The sequence below is a fragment of the Vigna angularis genome, chromosome 3, assembly GCF_016808095.1.
Source record: "Vigna angularis cultivar LongXiaoDou No.4 chromosome 3, ASM1680809v1, whole genome shotgun sequence".
NCBI lineage: Eukaryota > Viridiplantae > Streptophyta > Magnoliopsida > Fabales > Fabaceae > Vigna > Vigna angularis.
The window spans coordinates 5,834,105-5,840,104 of record NC_068972.1 but is presented as its reverse complement, the minus strand read 5'-3'; positions in this window follow the sequence as shown (position 1 = coordinate 5,840,104).

Genomic DNA, 6,000 nt, shown 5'->3' with positions numbered 1-6,000 from the left:
TACAATGAAGAGGGAAATTGGTTGGATTTATAAAAGCATGGAGATTTGTATTGTTCTGATTAACAGAAAGGTGAAATGTTACACTGTGATACCTGACAACGTGGAATACGACCACGGCCATCTTTAATATTTATGAAAATACGTCAATTTTACCAATTATTTAATAATGAACGTCAATTTAATAATGATATTTGACACATAAAAATTTGTAGACTCATTTAATTATTTAATTTATGAACGTCAATTTTACCAATTATTTCATTAATAAATATTTTAATAATTAAATTTATGTAAGTTCATATCCCCAGTCATGTCAGTGTGTTTGAAAGGAATTTTAATTTTTATGGTTAAATAAAAAAAAGTTTAAACCCTTTAGTTGTTTCTATTTACGTGGGGTTTTCCCCTTTTTATCCCCTTCTTATTAGAATCCCCAATTAAGTCCTTAAAAGTGTTAATTTAAATCAATTGAGCCCATACCGTTAAATTTACTTAACGAGGTTATGTTTGTACACAGGTGGAAGGTTGATGTGTCTATTTTTTAAGACGTGGCATGGTGAGAGTTGAAACGTGATATGGTGAGACCTGAAATTTGGTAAAATATAATAATTTAATATTTATGTGGGTAAATGAAGAAAAATTATCTTCCCCAACAGCAAAAACCATTTTCAATGGAGAAAAATCCAGCATGGGAGCTCTTTTGCCTGAAGAGATTGGAGCAATTCCTGGCACCCATTTTAGATTGAAGAGGATTTTCAGAGGCCATGGAGTTCACCACATCAAAAGAGCCACCAAAAGCATTGTCAGAAGTACTGGAAGAACCATTTAACATTCAGATCAAACTGATCCGCCCATAATTTCTTTATCCTAAACAAATCCAGCAACCCTATTTAACATTGAAATCAAAGCCCACAGAATTGTTCTTCTTCAAGACATTCTCAACAAAAACAGCTAACTTTTTTCTTCTAATCTGTATTTTAATCCACTCACATTGGTTCCAAATCTCCTACCATACCTATTATCCTTCTTTGTTTTAATTTTCTCTAACTAATGCTAATTTTAAAAAAAAGATACCCTCTTTAACGTGAATCGATTGAAAAATTGAAACCAAAGGTGAACGAAAAATGATACCTTGGAGTTGAAGGGCATTAAGGTAGAAGGTAAAGACGTCAGTTTCAGTGTTGAAGTGACTGAGAAATGATAAGAATGGATATTGATTTTGTTGTTGGATTTTTGATGATGAGAACCACCATAAAAATATTCATTCTGTTGTTGTGGTGGTGGTCCTTGTGGTAGTTTTTGGGACTATAAAGACTAGAAAATCTTGAAAAGCAATAAAGGGCGTACATCAGATTTTGCAGATCAAATCCAAAGTTGAGGTCTTTGAACTCCTTGAGTCTGGCTTTGAATTGAAAAGTACAAACACGAACAGAGATGAGAAGAGGAAGAAAGTAAAGAGGTGTGAGGGTAGAAAACGAAGATTATTATTTTGTCTTTAGATCTAACTTTGCCTTTGTCTTTGGATCTAACTCTTGTCGTTGACCACTAAAATCCTTCAACATTGAGGCGCGACGAGATGGTGGATGCGTGAAGAAGGTGGCGGTGCAGCGAAGGCGCTACTGGCGTTCTCACGATGGCTTTACGGTTGCGGCGTAGCAAGGTGGTGACGGCGAGACTGAAGACTTTGCAACGGCTTTACGGCGGCGACGCTAGGGAAATTAGGTTTGTGCTGTTGGAAAAGATGACTCTAACGTAGTATGAGTGATATAGCAAAAACTGGTCACGTCAACGTTCTAACCTGTGCACAAACTTAACCCCGTTAAATAAATTTAACGGTAGGGGCTCCATTGATTCAAATTAGCACTTTTAAGAACTCAATTGAGAATCCTAATAAGAATGAGATCAAAATGGGAAAAACCCACACAAATAGGAAGAACTAAAGGGTTTAAACCTAACAAAAAAACACAAATTTACTCCAAATTTTAGAAATAAAAAAATTAAATATAAAAATTATTAGAACAGCCCTTCTTTATTTTATCATTATATGATTAACTTTCTTGCAACGTTAGCAAAACTTATCCAAAATATTTTTAAAATCATTATTAAAAATTAATAAATTTGTAATATAGACATTAATTAAAATTCTACATTGTAAATACATACTAATTTATTATCATTATTAGTATAGCTTTAATGACTAATGATGATATTATAGCCTTTAATTAAATAAATTTAAATCATTTATGTATCATAGTAATTCATACATAGAGAGATGAAAGAGTCAGTCAGTTCATTTAAATTAAATATATCTCATAAATATCAAATTTAATACATCTACGAGTATAACTCTTTTTTTTAATTTTGCCATCTTAATTATTATTTTTTAAATTTAAATAATTCTTCCTAATAAAAAATATAATTTTTAGTTTTATCACTTTAGTAACTTTTTTTACTCTTTTATTATTTTAGTAACTATTTTTTAAAATTTAAATAACTAATCATAATATTATTTACACAATATTACTTATATATTTTTTATTTCAATAACTAAAATTTATTTTATCTATAATTATATGTATCTTTTATTTTTATAATTTTATTTTTTTAATTACTATTTTTAAAATTTAAATAATTTATAGATATTTTAAAAAATAGTTATGCACAATATCCCCCAATATGCAATACAAGTTATTCTATTATTAATAAAATATTGAATCTTTAAATATATTTCAATTTGTAATTCAATGTATCATTTGACATTTATTACCAAGCATGTTCTGTTAAAAATTAACAATTGATTTATGGGAAATATCATATATAAAAATTGTTCTCAATTTGTTATATTTGGATGGTGGTTTCGGTACATGATATATTAAGCTGTATGATCATACATTTAGTGAAGTATTGATGATCTTGTTTTCTTAATGAGTTTTATACTTAATACACTGATCATTAGAATCAAATCCTATTTCACAATAATGAACTGTGAAAAATAATCATTTCATATTGCTTTGACATCTTTTAAGTAATTAGCTATCACTTAAATAATAGTTCAAAAATTATCATTAACGTAACCACTGAAAATACTATTCAACATATACTAAAATTTATCCAAATCACATCAAGTATATTGATATTCAACTCTAAAACTATTTTTAATAGGACACATACTCCACTTAAGAAAGAGATTTCCTTTTACTATTTAATATATATATATATATATATATATATATATATATATATATATATATATATATATATATATATATATATATATATATATAATAGCTAGTTAGGTTAAGTCAATAAACTACGGTTATGCAAATCTCAATCACTCAATTAAGGCCTATTAATATTTAAAAGTTTATCAATATGTCATACAAAAACATTATAAAAAAATAAAATAAAATAAAAAAATGCAAGCATGTGAATCATGATAAAATTTATACTTTATAATATATAAATAAATTATATTAATATGATAAAAAAAATTAAATAAAAACATTAGGGAAAAACATTAAACTACTTTTATTATTATTTATGAATGAAAGTTAATTAGTTAACTACAAAAAAAATTATATGAGAAAAAATAAAATTTATATCTTAAGGAGGATAGTTTCAAAAGTAATTATTTATATTATTTTTTAATAAAAGTTACCTTATGCCGCTGATAAGATTTTGGTAATTAGGGAATAAAAAAAATACTCACAATATGTATTTTAAATTAATGTACTTTTTTAAAACATATTTGACTCATTATGTGATAAACCAAACAAAATAACAACATACTTTTTCAAATATTCTTTTATGTAACAATGGTAAAATTTTACTGGTTTTACTTTTTATATAATAATTTTAACTTGTAACTTTAGAAGTTTCGATAACTTTTTAATTAATAGCCATGTAAGTAGATCTCTTTTAGACACAGTGGAGCATTTATAAATCTTCTAACATCATTACTATGTCGCATTATAATTTTTTATCACCTAGTAACCAACTTTTTTTATTTCATTATTTTAAATATAAATGAAATTTTAACAAAATTATGTAATTAATATGTGTATTATTTATACATCAATTTATCAATCGAAGAAATATATTTAAATATTTTTTAAACTTTTTAATCAAGTTAAATTATATGAAAATGAGATAAATAACTATTTAGTTATAATTATATACGAATGATCAAACTTAAAAGTTCTTTAAAATGGTATGATCACTTGTAACAATTACACTAAATTTAAAAACAAAATATTATTGTTATCGTTATGTTTAGTAAGTTATTTTTTTATTAGTTACAAAACTTGTTAAAGAATAATTTTAATATGTTGATAGCATTTATAGACTATTTCAACTGGTGTTTCTAAAAGGTTGGCTTTTTAATTTTCTATATTTTAATATTTTTTAGATCATTGTGCTATTAAATACAAATAATCACATGCTCATTATCAACCATAGTTTTTCATTTAAAACTAAATGTTTCATTTAATAATGATCTATCACAAAGAACTAAAACAAAAAATTTGCTGAAGTAAAAGCAATTGTACTCTAACTACTGATTTTAAATGCATAATGAATAATACTTATACTTTAAATATTATAAAACAGAAAACATTTTTATTTTCATCCTTTCAAAATTATTATTTTTTAAAAATTATTATTTTTTAACTTATTTCTACTTTTTTTTCTTTAATAAAAAACAATTATATTCTATCTACTAAATTTAACAAATGCAAACTTATAGTCTATAGGAAGATCATTGTTGAAGATCAAGAGTTGCAATGAGTTTTATATCATTCAAGTGGTGAATCATGGTTTGAGCATGAATAAAGGTTATATCATTTATCTCGCATATTAAGAATATCACTTAAATATTAAAAAGGTTGAAGTATTATAATTCATGCAAATTAGAGGGGTCAATTGTAGATAATGAAGTTGAACTATAATTATCTAATTCTAGATGTTAGAACCATTAAAAATGCATCCAAAATCCCTCTGAACGGACGTCAGGTGTCAGGCTGAAGAGAGTCAGAATCAAATAGTGGAATGCAGGTGTCAGCAGAAGAGCGGACATTCGTTTTAAGCAAAACTGAGTTTTTGGAAAATTACGTCACACTCTCTGCATGCATCTTCTTCCCAAAAACTCTGAAATTCTCATTTCTCCTCCTTTTCTCTAAAAGCTCTCCCTTCTCTCTACCAAAACTCACCCTTTCTCTTCTCCGATCTTCATTCAGACACCGTAGAGGCACTCTCGGCGTCAAGAGCTTCAGTTTGAACCGATCAGTTTCGAGTTCTGAACTGGTAAGTTTCCTTGTCCTTAGCCGTTCGTTCTCTGGTACATGCAAATCAAGTTCTGGTTGCATGCTGTCATCTTGTCTGAGCCATTGTTGGTTTTTTGTTGTTTGGTTTAGTTCGAAGAGTTGTTGAGCGTTGAGAGTAGAAGGAATTGTAGTCAGACGAACCGTACATCTGTCTCTAGGACGTTCGTTCACGCTCAGAGGTAAGGGAAGCTTATTTAATTTAATTTGTATGTTTACTGTGCTGTATGAACGTTCGTTAGTTGACTGAATGAATATGATGCATGATGATTGATATGCTTGGATTGTATGAACGTTCGTTAGTTGACTGAATGAATATGATGCATGAGGGTTGATATGCTTGGATTGTATAAAGTATGAAAAGTGATTATGAGATGAATGTATAAAGTTATGAAACTATATGTTAAGAAATGAATTGGAATATAAATGATTCTGATATGAAATTTCTATATGAAAGAGTACTTCGTCACCGAATGGTCATCGACCGTTTGGTATTTCATAGTGATTTTGGTTAGACTTTGATTCTTTCAGTTGGGAAGAATCTTAGTTGAGGACGGTCGTTTTCTTTTCGAAATACTGTGCATGAGCGATCGTTTGAATGATGCTTGGTCTTACACCAAGCGATCGTCTGAATGGTGCTTGGTCTTACACCAAGCGATCGTCTGAATGATGCTTGGTCTTACAC